Raw genomic sequence first — 15,804 nt, forward strand, 5'->3', positions numbered from 1 at the left:
TGAGGTTCATTTTGTTCCTTGACAATCCAAGAACCTCCCAGAATATTAGTCCAATAAATTTCCAAAATGAGATAATACAGGATGATCCATCATAACAAAAGCCTTTCAGGTAAATGTTGGTAGCTTATGGAGGGACATAGTCGTGTTTTTCCACTTAGTTAGTCTCTCAGATAAGGATGCTAAAGAGTTGTCATGGTTCATTGGTGTAAGATGGATTATCGGAGTAGAAAAGTGCTTCGGTACTTGTTTCCCGCAGTTAATGTGTGTTCAGGTCACTCAGCTGATCTCTGCAGTGTGCCAACAATGCCCTACTAGTTACTGTTGGCATTTCGGAATATGAATCATTCTTGCATGTGTTTCTGTGCTCTTTGCTACCTCCTTCAAATCACGAATATGCCCAGGCCAAAAAACAATGATTTATGGAAATGGATTGGAAGTGATTGTGGGTTCACAACAGACGGAAAAATAATATTCTGCCTACTATATGAAAAAAAGGTAAGTTTAATTTTTTTTTTCTTTTTTGGTAATTTTTCCAAGAAATTAAAACAATTATTAAATTCATTTGTAAATTTGCGTGTATGTTTTCTTTGTACAAATGGGAAGGAACAAAAAAAACCTTTAGGAATTACCTTCGGATTTCTTGCAAATTACAAAAAAAAAAAGAATGTTAAATGTTGTAAGGGGATTGAAGTTCCAATTTTTAGAAACTTATTTGTAGTCTTAATTCACCTTTTTGAGTGACCATCTCGCAGGTACACACTGTTCTCTTACATTTTTGTACAATTGTATGTACTTATTGATATTCATTCAGTTCTCCAACACTTTAGGTCAGGGTTGAGAAAAAATTTCAACTGGATCAGCATAATAGGACATCTCAGCGCCAGAACAATGTAAGCAAGACACGGTTAAAAACTTCACAGCAACCACTGATCTCATTTTCGAAGCATATGGACAACAAAAATGAGTTCAATGAAAATCTTTGTGAGGCTTTAATAAATGCAAACATCCCTTGAATAAGCTGGAGATTGAAGGATTAAGGACCCCACTGTATGAAAAGGTAAGGTTTTTTGGTAATTTTTATGAACATAGGCATGTGAAAGTCAATGGATGTAATTTGATATACACAAGGGCCAAAATAATAGTCATTTAATTAAAAAAAACTCTAAAATGTTTGAATGTTTATTTTTGTGAAATGAACATTTTTACTTGAACATAAAAAAACTAAATTTAAAGTGAGTGAAGTTTTCAAGGGAGGAAATGACAAATGAAGAGAAAGGACTTGAGAAGGAGACAGCCTGTCTCGAAACGTTCACTGCAAAAAAGAAAGTAAATTTATTTTTAAAGAACATATTTTTTTTGTGTGAATTAAACAACTATTATTTTGGTCAATGTATATACATAAGAAAATAGTCAAAACACAGGTAGGTGCTACAACCGATATGTTTCTTTTGGTGCGTATGTCTCCTACGTAGTGTCCACATGTTTATGCAAATTTTTTAATTTAGTTTCTCTATTTCACACATTGGAAACTATTAGGAAAGACATTGGCAATTCTCCAGTCTGTCTATCTGTTGACTAAACCACTGATTCTTGTGGTTGGTATATGGTGCACGTCATAGTTGGAAAACTCTATGCTGACGAGGCTGGACAACTACACCTCATATTGTGCAAAGAAGTCGAATGAACAACACACGCCATGATTTCACACACAGTGCAGGAATCATTGTGTAAGTTTTGCCAATATTGAATAGTTCAAAATAAATTATAGGTAATATAAGAGTGCAGGTTTTCACATCATATCCCGAGCCAATAATTAGTTTTTCACATCATGTCCTGAGCCAAAAATAAAATAATAAAAAAAATTGTAAAATCCTTTCTTTTTCCTTCAATCATGCTACGGAGCAGTGAAGATCAGAAATGTGGGGAGAACAAAGTTTGGCCATTGTGACGGATAGTGCCACATATATGCTGAAGGCCGCAGAGTGTCTCCGGGTGTTTTACCCGAAAATTATTCACCCCATGTGTCTGGTTCATGGCATCCATTGAGTCAGTGCGGAGGTCAGAGCCACACTGCCAGAGGTCAACAGCCTTATACGAGGGCAGTTCAATAAGTAATGCAACACATTTTTTTCTGAAACAGGGGTTGTTTTATTCAGCATTGAAATACACCAGGTTATTCCCCAATCTTTTAGCTACACAACACTATTTTTCAACGTAATCTCCATTCAATGCTATGGCCTTACGCCACCTTGAAATGAGGGCCTGTATGCCTGCACGGTACCATTCCACTGGTCGATGTTGGAGCCAACGTCGTACTGCATCAATAACTTCTTCATCATCCGCGTAGTGCCTCCCACGGATTGCGTCCTTCATTGGGCCAAACATATGGAAATCCGACGGTGCGAGATCGGGGCTGTAGGGTGCATGAGGAAGAACAGTCCACTAAAGTTTTGTGAGCTGCTCTCGGGTGCGAAGACTTGTGTGAGGCCTTGCGTTGTCATGAAGAAGGAGAAGTTCGTTCAGATATTTGTGCCTACGAACACGCTGAAGTCGTTTCTTCAATTTCTGAAGAGTAGCACAATACACTTCAGAGTTGATCGTTTGACCATGGGGAAGGACATCGAACAGAATAACCCCTTCAGCGTCCCAGAAGACTGTAACCATGACTTTACCGGCTGAGGGTATGGCTTGGTAGGGGAGTGGGTGTGGTGCCACTCCATTGATTGCCGTTTTGTTTCAGGTTCGAAGTGATGAACCCATGTTTCATTGCCTGTAACAATCTTTGACAAGAAATTGTCACCCTCAGCCACATGACGAGCAAGCAATTCCGCACAGATGGTTCTCCTTTGTGCTTTATGGTGTTCGGTTAGACAACGAGGGACCCAGCGGGAACAAACCTTTGAATATCCCAACTGGTGAACAATTGTGACAGCACTACCAACAGAGATGTCAAGTTGAGCACTGAGTTGTTTGATGGTGATCTGTCGATCATCTCGAACGAGTGTGTTCGCACGCTCCGCCATTGCAGGAGTCACAGCGGTGCACGGCCAGCCCGCACGCGGGAGATCAGACAGTCTTGCTTGACCTTGCGGCAATGATGACACACGCTTTGCCCAACAACTCACTGTGCTTTTGTCCACTGCCAGATCACCGTAGACATTCTGCAAGCGCCTATGAATATCTGAGATGCCCTGGTTTGCCGCCAAAAGAAACTCGATCACTGCCCATTGTTTGCAACGCACATCCATTACAGACGCCATTTTAACAGCTCCGTACAGCGCTGCCACCTGTCGGAAGTCAATGAAATTATACGAGACGAAGCGGGAATGTTTGAAAATATTCCACAAGAAATTTACGGTTTTTTCAACCAAAATTGTCCGAGAAAAAAAATGTGTTGCATTACTTATTGAACTGCCCTCGTATGTTCGGCAAAGAAGGTTTTCATCAAAGCACCAAGTTGAGTGAGAGCTATGAAGGCTGCTCACCCTGACTGTCCTCTGCCACCTGAACCAGTCTTGACGAGGTGGGGAATGTGGATTTCAGCTGCAAACTATTATGGAGACAACCACATAAAATTTGAAGAGGTATGGATGCATCTGTAGTTCTGGATAAATTGAATAAGCAAAGAAAACAAACACAACATAGAATTCCAATATTAAGCTTATTTCTCTGTACAGCAGTTTTCAGCTTGAAACCGACATTCACTAGATTACTACTTTCTTGTTACATGTCCTCAAAGGCTTTGAAGACAGCGAAAATTTAGCCATACCAAAAGCCAAGGACACACTGAAGAATTCCAGCACGTTACATAGCCTACCTTTCAACCGAGTACATTTGGGTGGCCTTCCAGACCTAATTGAGAAATCTGAGACTCGTAAAATGGATGTGGCTCTTGTTGAAGGACTCAGAACACAGAGTGCAGTAGCCACCAGAAAGATCGCGGGAGGCGCACATTGGCACGGCGCGTCACGGACGGTAGTTGCCGCAAGGAGAGTCCCGTCCACCAGAGGGCACGCGAGAATTCGAACGCGACCTCTGCCGGCATAACAACAACAACAACTCCAGCAGCATGGGCCGGGCCCAGTCAGTTAACATCGGGCATGCCTAGGGCACAGTCCCGGTCTACGCTAAGTGAAGTGTGATGTAAACGTGAACAGTAATACTACACAATTGGTGACGAGTAGGGTCGTTCTTTCGTGTGTTGCGTCATTGTTCCGGTTTCGCAGCTTCTCCACGGCATGGAGGATTTGGTGTGGGTTTTGGTTGTGCAGCAGATGGAGCTCATGGCCACCATGAAACAAGTGCTTCCGGCGTTGCTCTCCACACCGTCTGCTCCGGCGCAGTTCCCTCCTCCCTTTCCCCCGTATGACGAGACGACGGAGGACTGGGACGCATATGAACATCGCCTTCGGCAGCATTTCCAGGCGTTTCATGTTGCCGATGCGGAGGTATGTCATGCTCTCTTCTTGTCTTGGATATCTCCCTTGCTGTATCAAGTTTTGCGGCAGCTAGCGCCGTTGCAGGAACCCTCATCCTTATCTTTTGACGCATTGTGTTCATTGCTGTCTTCATATTATCGCCGCCGCACGCATGTTGTGGCGGCTAGGGTCGAGTTCTATCAATGCAAGAAACAGGCCCATCAGTCTTACCGGGCGTGGGCCGCTACCCTGCACGGTCTTAGTCGCAAGTGTCATTTTGTCACGGAGCAGTCGTCAGAGTTGTATGCCTGCGTTATGGTACGCGACATCATTGTTCGTTCGGCCCCTGATAGGGAGGTCCAGCAACGGGCCCTGCAGTTAGAAGACCCTTCCCTCGAGGAAGTCCTCTCCATTGCTCAATCGTATGAAGTTTCTCACACAGCAGGTCAACAGCTGGAAGCGTGGTGCGACATCGCGGAGGTTCAGGGCGGCGCGGCCGCGTACCCGGAGTCCGGGGTGGACGACGTGCGAGCGGTACAATCCGGCCGTTACGGCCGCTCCCGCACAGCGCGTAAACAGAATTCCGGCTGCCGGCCCCTGTTGCCATCCTGTGCATCATGCTATATACATCATGATCGGTCAGAGTGCCCCCAGCATTGGGCTGTTTGTCGCAAATGTCATAAAAAAGGTCACATTGCTAAAGTTTGCTGCTCAGCCTCAAAAGAATTGAAGGAAGCAGGCACAGAGGACATGGACATTGACATTCAGGAAGTTTCATCGGGCCAGGCTCCCGACGCATCGGCACGCAAACTCTTTATCGAGGTGTCGGTTCGGTCGCGCCGGTTACAACTGCAAGTAGATATGGGTGCGGCAGTTTCGTTGTTGAATGCACAAACTTATTCCGACCTTGGATCGCCCCCGTTGGCGCCAGTTTACTGGCGTCTATGCAGTTATGGTAAACAGTTCATAACCCTACTGGGTCAATTCACTACCGATGAGACTTACAAATCAGTCACTCAGCCTATTACTTTTATTGTTGTCAGTGATGCGAGCTCCGCTAACCTTTTTGGCCTGGATGCCTTTCAAGCTTTTGGTTTTTCTATCGCTGACACCATACAGTTGGTTTCCAAAGACGTTCCCTATCAATCATTGGAATCTTTGATCTCAGACTTTCCAGATATTTTTGAGGAGGGCCTGGGGCGTGTTTCAGATTTTGAAGCTCACTTAATGTTGAAGGCGTCGGCTCGCCCGCGTTTTCTACGCGCAAGGCAGATCCCCTTGGCTCTTCGCCCTCAGGTAAAGGAAGAGCTAGACCGGCTGACAGCCCTAGGGGTCGTTCTTCCCATTTCTTTCAGTGAGTGGGCTTCACCCCTCGTTATTGTAAGGAAGCCCTTGGGAAAATTACGTCTTTGTGGCGATTTCAAGGCCACCATTAATTCCCAATTGGTGGTGGACACCTATCCTTTGCCTCGTGCTGATGAATTGTTCTCCGCCGTGGCGGGAGGCCAATATTTTTCGAAAATCGATCTGTCGGAGGCTTATTATCAGATACCACTTGATGAGGACTCCAAAAGGCTGGCGGTCGTCAACACCCCGTTTGGCCTTTACCAATACCAGCGGTTGGCCTTTGGAATATCCAGTGCCACGGCGATATTCCAGCGTTATCTTGAGCATGTCACGTCGACAATCCCTCATTGTATTAATTACCTGGATGACATAATTGTCACAGGCCGCAGCATGAAGGAACACTTGCACAACCTTCGCACCCTCTTTCTCAAATTCAGGTCTGTGGGCTTGCGTTGCAACCTGCATAAGTCAACCTTCTTCCAACCGTCCATTGAGTATGTGGGCTACACCATCTCTCGGCACGGCATCCAGCCACTAGGAAGTTTGGTCCAAGGTATCGTCAACCTTCCTAGGCCCGCTTCGCTGAAAGAGTTACAAGCTTTTTTAGGCAAGATAGCCTATTACCACCGGTTCATTCCCAGGGCTTCCACTATAGCCCACCCCCTGTACTGCCTTCTGCACAAGGGTGTTCCTTTTGATTGGTCGCCTGCATGCGAGCGAGCGTTCACCTCGTTGAAGGGCCTCCTCACGTCAGCCCCTTGTTTGGCTACTTTTGATCCCCATAAGCTGTTGGTCCTGGCTACAGATGCTTCGCAGTATGGGGTGGGGCGGTCCTGGCCCATCGCAACGCAGAGGGTTCCGAGCAACCACTGGCATTTGTGTCTAAAACGCTTAGTCACGTGCAGGCCCATTACTCCCAGGTGGAAAAAGAGGCTTTGGCCATTGTCTACGCTGTTACCAAGTTTCACCCTTTCTTTTATGGCACGAAGTTTCAGTTAATCACTGACCATAAGCCGTTAATATCGTTATTTGGCCCCGCCTCTCAGATTCTGGATAGGGCGGCCCACAGACTACAGCGCTGGGCCTTGTTCCTCTCTAAGTACCATTATGACATTCATTTTTGCCCTACAGGACAGCATGCCAACGCCGACGCTCATTCCCGTCTTCCGGTGGGCCCGGATCCTACGTTCGATCACGAGGAGATTATGTGTTTTCATTTGGATGTGGCGTCCTGCCAAGCGGTTGATGGCTTTCCAATCACTAGTTCTCGAGTTGCCAGGGAAACGGCAGCTGACCTGGTTCTCCGGCAAGTAGTTTGCCTCATTCAGCAGGGGTGGTCATCCCGCCCTCCGGGCCGGGCCTCGGACCCTCTTCGCAATTATTTTCTTCTACGTGACCACCTCTTGGTCTTGAAAGGAGTTCTCCTTCTGGCTACCGATGATACAGCTCCACGCCTGGTTGTTCCTGCAAGTTTACGAAGGGAGGTCCTCACGTTATTACATGCGGGGCACTGGGGTGTTTCCCGTACTAAAACCTTGGCTCGCAGACATGTGTACTGGCTCAGTATTGACAGAGAAATTGAGCACTTGGTGGCCGCCTGTTCCCAGTGTGCGAGCCAACAAGCATCTCCCAGGGCAGCGTTCTCTTCATGGCCGCCGGCAACCCAAGCATGGGAACGTGTTCACATCGATTTTGCGGGCCCGTTTCTCAATGGCTTTTGGCTCATTGTCATTGATGCTCATTCCCGATTCCCATATGTGGTTCGCTGCTCCTCAACCACTTCAGAAGTTGCAATCCAGGCACTAGCAAAAATCTTTTCTGTGGAAGGTCTGCCAATCACCCTGGTCTCGGACAATGGACTGCAGTTTATTTCGCAGACCTTCCAGGATTTTTGTAGGCGCTTCGGTATTCGGCACGTTTGCTCTCCCCCCTTCCATCCACAATCGAATGGGGAAGCCGAGCGCATGGTGCGCACATTTAAGACGCAGATGAAAAAGTATGTGCACGAATTTCCTGCGGAGGAAGCATTGACGTTTTTCTTGATGGCATACCGGACCACACCAATGGGAGAATGCAGCCCCGCCGAGCTCCTCTATGGGCGTCAACCTAGGACTCTGCTGCACCTCCTCCGGCCTGGTCATCGCCAGTCTTCACAAAACGGAGTACCTGGCTTTCCACTGGGTATGTCAGTCTGGGCCCGTGGATTTGGTCGCAATCCACGTTGGATACCGGCGGTGGTCCTGCGCCGAAATGGCCGCCGGCTCTATACCTTGCAGGCGGGGGACCGGGTGGTACGCCGTCACCAAAATCAGCTACGTCCATGTTCGAAGACCCACCCTCCGACCTCTCGGACACCGGCTTCCCCATTGCTGGCACCTGTGTTGGTTTCACAGGGAATGTTACCTCCTCTCCCCGCTGTGACTCTGCCACACTGTGATGGTTTTCAGCCTTGGCAGCCTCCAGTAGCTCCAGCACCGGCATCGCCATCGTTTGAGATGCCCCAGCGAGAGCCAGCCCCCTAGCAGGCCCGGTTTCTCCAGAGGCTGGTTCACCTGTGGTCGTCCCTTCCCCTTCGTCCCCGCCACTGGGTCTTGCCCCTCCTGAGGTGGAACAGGCTCCAGAGTTCGACAGCATGTCGCCCGTTCTGTCCCGGGCTCTGGTTGTGGGACGACGGGGGCCTCTTCGTGTGGGTCACTTCCAGCCATATTTGAAGGTTCCAGCTCGAGGGTTGGCAGATCCCCTTGACTCCGGCCATCCAGTGGATGTGGAGGTCATCGCTCCTGCCCGACGCTCCACTTTCCGATGCAGTGGATCACAGTGGCTTCACCCCCCGAAGGAAGAGGAGTGCAGTAGCCACCAGAAAGATCGCGGGAGGCGCACATTGGCACGGCGCATCACGGACGGTAGTTGCCGCAAGTAGAGTCCCGTCCACCAGAGGGCATGCGAGAATTCGGACGCGACCTCTGCCAGCATAACAACAACAACAACAACTCCAGCAGCACGGGCCGGGCCCAGTCAGTTAACATCGGGCATGCCTAGGACACAGTCCTGGTCTACGCTAAGTGAAGTGGGACGTAAACGTGAACAGTGTTACTACACAGAGCAAGAGTTGGCCAGGTCTGATCGGTGAGAGACTTAGAAGAAAATTGGATGCAGTTCTTCACAGAAATCCTAGTTGGCCTACGATTTGGAAGATCGCTCAGTTAGTGGATGAAGAGAAACTCTCCAAGAATCTAGATAATTTCACATTGATGTCGCTGCTCTTAAATTTTTATCTGTAGTGTCGTGATGTTGAACGATAATTTTCAAGATTGAAAATGTTGTTATCTGACCACAAGAAAAATTTTCATGTAGAGAATATGGAAAAAAATATTGGTAGTTCAAATAAACTCTAATTTTTAGAATTTACTAAACTTATCGTGTAAGTACCTATGTTATACTTCATGTTATTCATTGAATTATACCAGTTATTGAAAATATTTTATGGTTATTCACTAATTCCCCCCCCCCCCCCCCCCCCCCCACACACACACACACAGACACACCCTGTAAAGTTACACTGACTGAACTGAGTGCTGTAATGGCGGTCTGAGTAGGGTAGCATGTTGTCTTGGATGGAGTGGGTGAGAGGACAAAGAATGCAGGGAGTGTGAGAGAGATGGTTGGGGAATAGTGGCTGATAACTGGGAGTGAGAGGCAGCAAGTCTACAAAATAGGAATGTAGCATCAATGATCTCATTCTGGCCACAGGCAGGGGTAGATTCAACAACAATGTTGAAGAGGTGTCAAAACCTAACTAGCACACACTCAAAGAAAGATGTCAGATATTTCACAAATATCTGCATATTAAAAGCAAAAATCACCATAACATGCTCAAAAATTCCACTAGTCAGCTTTTTGGAGATAAATAAAAAAAAAAATTCTTCAGCACTGTGTATTGCTTCTGCAGAGACAATGAAACAGAGGCATATAAGCAATCATTTTTCCGATTTTTGATCAGTTAATAACGTAGAAATAAATATTCTCTAGTACAGAATTACACCTTTTTCATGACAGCCTGCACTGATTCCAAGAAAATCAGTAATGTAAAAAGCAACTTGTTCTTTTCACATATCCTGAAAGCCATAAATAAAGATGAACAGGGATCAGTATCTCTTGACTTCCAGAAATAATTCAAGTTAGCATTACGTCAACATATATTAACAAAACTACACTCATATGTTGTATCAAATAAAATTTTTGACAAGATTCACAATTTCTTGGATGAAGAGTCATCAACAAAGGGAGAAGTTACTTCATAAATATTCAAGTAATACGTACTGAATTTCTTGCTGTCTATGTTTTACATTAATGACTTGACAGACAATATTAATATCAACCTCAGACTTTTTGCAGATGATGAAGTACTATCTGAAAAAACTTCACAGATATCCAGGCAGATCTTGATAGGTTTTCAAAGTGTTGCGTGCACAGAAATGTAAAATTCTGCACTTGATAAAATGCAGACAAGTAGCATCTGCCTGGATATAGCAATCTGGGGGAATATTGAATGGAACAATCACATTTTGTCAGTTGAAAGTAAAGCAGGTGACAGGCATGACAAGAGAGAATGTAATCTATTTTCAAAGTAAACACTTGTGTATTCGATCTTAGAATATTGATCAAGTGTGTAAACCCCTTTGAAACGAGGCTAACAGTTTAACAGCATAAATGGCCACAAGTTTGTGTGACTCACAGGAGAGCATTATGAAAATGTTGAAAAACCTGAGTTGGTAGACAATCGGAGAGAGACATCAGTTATCCCATAAGAACATAATGACAAACTTTTAAGAAGCAGTACTAAGTGAAGAATTTAGGACTATGTTTCAATTCCCTACATATTACTCCTGTAACTGCTGTGAAGACAAGTCTAGACTAATTAAAATGTGTTTAAAGACATTTAGGCAGTTGTTCTTTCCGCCAGTTCATACGCTTATGGAATAGGAAGAAAACATAACACATAGTACAACGTCATTGTAGTTTGCAGAGTATGTAAGTGGATGAAGATGCTACTATATGGTACAATAAAAGCCACCCTCTGCCAAACACATTATACAAATTTAAAGTGGACAGATGTTGTAACTGACACTGAAATATTAAAACATTTTCATCAGGTACATTATTTGCTGTCGGGTTCCATGCTCTATAGATCAGATTTATGACAAACATTATTATGTGGACAATAAAGCTTGGTTGTAATTTACACTGCACTGCTGTCTGCCATAAATTCCTCTTTTGTGCCATTCTCTTCATCTCAGAGTTGTACTTGCACCCAACATCCTTAATTATTTGTTGAATGTATTCCAATGTCCGTCTTCCCCTACAGTTTTTACCCTATACAGCTCCCTCAAGTATCATGGAAGTTCTTCTTTTATGTCTAAACACATGTTCTATCATCCTGTCCTTTCTTCTTGTCAATGTTTTCCACATGTTCCTATTCTCACTGTTTTTGTAGATGACCTCTTCATTTCTTATCTTATCACACCATCAAACTTTCATTGTCCTTCCACAGCACCTCATCTCAAATGCTTTGATTCTTCTTTTCTATTTTTGCTACTATCCATGATTCACTTCCATACAATTGATGCTCCAAATGCACATTCTCAGAAATTTCTCGCTCAAATGAAGGCTGCTGTTTGCTTTAAGTAGATTTATTTTGGTCACTAATGCCCTCTTTAATTAACTGTGGCCAAATGGCTAAGTTTAGGAACCATGACTGTGTGAAACAATTATTTATATTTTTCTGCTACCATTTTTAATTTAACTCATTGCAAGAAATTTCAAGCATATTTTGTTCATCGTCAGGAACTTATGCATACAGATGTTACTTAAAGATAAACTGTCTTAGTCTAAATTAACTTACAACTGTTTTGTTCTCTTTTCTGCTGCTGGTGTATTTGGGGATATTTGGGAGGAGGGGTGGGCAGTGGGTGGCCATAAAATGTCCATTGTTGTCTTCTGCTAGCCTGGAACTGTGCCTTGTTGTTGTGACTGATAATACAGCAATTCCAAGATCCCAAAGTTTCATCTACATTGTTGGTACACTAACAGAGCTGTTCGTCAATATTACACTATTGCTCTGTGTCATCTAAAGTATTTAAGGTGTACTGTTTGCAGCTATGGAGAAACATTTGTGTAGTGAAAGTATGTAAAAATAGTGCTATATAAGGAGTGCAATACTGCTACTCCTCCTTACTTTCATCAACATTTGGAGATATGGGAACAAAAACATCAAAGTAGTGTTTCTCTAAAGAGGTATCATATCATTGCTCAGTGTTATCCTGTTGAAATGTAGCAAGGTGGGCTATCTCCACTTGCTATAATACCAATCTTAACATAACTATTACTGCTCTACACAATACATATATCATGTACATAAGAAATATTAAAATTCTTATCTATGTTATGTTTTTCAAAAACTTATTTATTCAACATTTACTTTACATCTGATGACAACAACAACGTAAATAATTCATATACAAATACAAAAATAAAGGAAAGGCAACCACTCACCTATGATAGATCAACACATGAAGTATAGAAACACATAACAGACAACAGCATTCACACTAGCTTTTGAGCACTTGCTATTTTTCTAACACTTCTAATAAAAGTACACACATTCACACAAGCAATGACACTCATGTCCAAATGCACACTCCTGTGCCCACAGCAAGGCTGATTATTGATACTTGATTATTGAAAACAGTTGCCTCAGCTGATGGAGGTGGGGAGTGGGTAGGGAAAGAATGAAGAAGGAGGTAGTAGGAAACAGCCAGGTCTTTGGGCAGATGACTCTGCTGCTACACTACAAGATGAAAAGTGGAAGAAGGCAGTGCGTGATCTAGAGAGAGAAGAAATGGTGTGGATGGAAGAGAGAAGAAAAATGTATGATGAGGCAATGGAAAAAGGTTAGTGGAAATTTAGGTCAGGGGTACTGCGTAGGATATGCTGGGGCAACAATTCCCATTTGCATCATTCAGAGAAACTTCTGCTGGAACGGAGTATCCAAATAGTATAATTAGTGAAGGAGCTGTTGAAGTCATCTGTACTATGGTGTACAGCACATTTATCAATTGGATGGTCAAGCTTGCCACAGTTTGACAGTAGCCATTCACGCAAGTAGACAGTTGATTACTTGTCATGCTCACACAGAATTCTGTACAGTAATTGCAGCATAGCTGATATATAACACAGCCGCTTTCATATGTGGCCCTGCCTTTTATTGGGTTGGAAATACCTGTGGCTGGACTGCAGTAGGAGGTGGTGGATGGGTGTATGGAACAAGTCTTGCACCTGGGCTGACCTAAAGAAAATTATCTATTGGGTGTAGGATTGGCAGCAGGACTAAAATAGGGATGGACAAAGATATTCTGATAGTTAGTGGGTGGCGGAAAACTACTTTGAGTGATGTAGGTAGGATTTTCAGTAGGACTTCCCTCACCTCAGGGCATAAAGAAAGGTAGTCAAAGCCCTGGTTTAGGATGTGGTTGAGCTTTTTCAAGGCCAGGGTAACACAGGGTGATTAGAGGAGTACTGGTTGGTGGCTGGTCAACAGGGTTACTGGTGTCAAAGGAGCAGATGGCATGGGAGATCTGTTGATGGTTGAGTTCAGTAGGATATTGTCTGTCGGTAAAGGTTCTGGTATGTCACTGGTATATTTTGACAGCTCTTGCTTTCCACTGCAGATGCAATGTCCTTGAATGGTGAGGCAATAAGGAAAAGACATTCTGATATTACTGTATATCCTTCTTTGTGGGCATGGAAAGCAACCAACTGTCTACTCACATGAGTGGCCACTGCCAACTGTGGAAAACATCAAATTTGGCCGTTCAGTTGTTGAATATGCTGCACTCCATGACAAAAGTGACTTCACAGCTGGGGAATTTGGATTCTCCCTTCCAGCTCAAGTTTCTCTGAACTATGTATACGGGTTCAGAATGAAATTTTCACTCTGCAGTGGAGTGTGCACTAATATGAAACTTCCTGGCATATTAAAACTATGTGCTGGACTGAGACTTGAACTTGTGACCTTTGCCTTTCCTAAGCAAGTGCCCAAGCAAGCATTAAAACAGTTTTAATCTGCCAGGAAGTTCCATATTAGTGCACACTGCACTACAGAGTGAAAATTTCATTCTGGAACATACCCCAGGCAATGGCTAAGCTATGTCTCCACAATAACCTTTCTTCCAAGAGTGCTACTCTTGCAAGTTTCACAGGAGAGCTTCTGTGAAGTCAGGAAAGCAGGAGATTAGGTACTGGCAGAAATAAAGCTGTGAGGACAGGTTGTGAGTCGTGCTTGGGTAGATCACTTGCTCACAAAAGGCAAAGATTTGATTCTCAGTGCAGCACACAGTTTTAATCTGCCAGGAAGTTTCATATGTAGATGGGAACTGTCACTTCATAATATCATGTGCTTTTGCAATGCCCCTGGCCTATATCTCCAGTATAATCAGTCTTGCCATGTGCACTGGAGTGTGTGTTCATGTATCTGTGTAGCTGTGTGTGTGAATCTGTGTACTTTTGTTGGAAACACAGTGAATGCTAGAAAGCTAGTGTGAATTCTGTTTTCTGTTATGTGTTTCTATGCTCCATACATTGAACTACTATAGGTGAGTTGTTGCCTTTCTCATATTTTATGTATTGCTCCATCCAGGAATTCAGACGGAAACATTTTAAGGAAATATTCATAATTTATGAATCACTAATCCACGTGCACTTCAAAATTCAACAACATTAATAATTCTCTGACCTATGATTAACACTCGTTATCTGAAAGTCCTTATTTTCTTATTTCCAAAGAAGTGTTTTCTGTAAAGTATTTATTTCAAAAGTTATCTCTATTCAAAATTTATTTCATTGTAAGATTACTGCAATGTGTGGATCGCAAGAGCGTATTTGTTTCATGAATTTATTATCATAGTTTTGCAGAACCGATTTTTCTGATTCCAAAAATATATAATTTTACTAGAATAACATGTCAGTTAATGAAATATTTTATTCAGAAAATTTAAATTTCCGGAAAATGATGGTAGACTTTTCTAAATCCCAGGACTACAGGCTCATGTCCAAAATTTTCACATCATAAAACAGAAGTTATTATTTATATCAGTCAATTTTAAATCAAATTAATTTACTGCCTAATGTGAAAATAACATAATTTTCTATTCAACCTATTTGTAAAAACAGTGTTTACATAGACACTCAATACAAAGCCACAGTCAATATATGGCAAGTTAAGTACAGGATAGTCAGACATATATTGTCAAACCATGTTTAGCTGCCATTAAGTTAAGTTCCATGTCAGCTCACGTCAGTCCATCCCATGTCTCAAATTTTGTTATTTATGAACTTAAATTCAGTATTAACACTGTATACAGTCACTTTTTTAAATTTCCTTTGGAGCAGTTACTGAGTATGGACAAAATGTTATTGCAACTTGTTAAATTCTGTTAGTTGTCCTTAAGTCTATGTAAGTTTACTGATCCGTCATCGTAGCAGTATGAAGCTTACTATTTAACAGCTGATCATCATCGATACAGACACAGAAAATAACAGGAAATGAAAATCTGTTTCATAGGTATTGTGTGAAGTTATTTTAAGTTCATTCAAAACTCTTAGCAACTGCAATAAGAGTTTAGACACAGAGGAATGCTCCTAAGGAAACTGATCAACAGGTCACTTAACTTACAATGCCTCACATTTTTAAATAATGCTAGATATTAATATTAGTCATAATTAATTGAAGGAATGAGCGTGTATTAATTTCTCAAGTGCATATACTTCATTCCTTACTGACTGACAACTCTTCTCTACATTACAGTCTTCAGGAAAGTTGAAAGCTGTATGAATTTATAATAATAAAATGCCCAGATAAAATTAACAATGCATTAATTTATTCTACTTATTAAGTAATGAAATTATTGCTAAACTTACAAGCTGAAAATTTTATAGCAAAGAGAAGTCTTGCACTTGTTATTAAATACTGAATACATATGAA

General features: G+C 43.0%; 1 protein-coding gene across 1 annotated transcript in view; it reads right to left on the reverse strand.

The window, feature by feature from the left end:
- LOC126094274 (uncharacterized) overlaps positions 1 to 15,804 on the reverse strand; it is a 285,093-nt gene that overhangs the window by 95,937 nt on the left and 173,352 nt on the right. The gene's annotated exons all lie outside the window — the stretch shown is intronic.

Source organism: Schistocerca cancellata, chromosome 1 (genome assembly GCF_023864275.1).
Source record: "Schistocerca cancellata isolate TAMUIC-IGC-003103 chromosome 1, iqSchCanc2.1, whole genome shotgun sequence".
Classification (NCBI taxonomy): domain Eukaryota; kingdom Metazoa; phylum Arthropoda; class Insecta; order Orthoptera; family Acrididae; genus Schistocerca; species Schistocerca cancellata.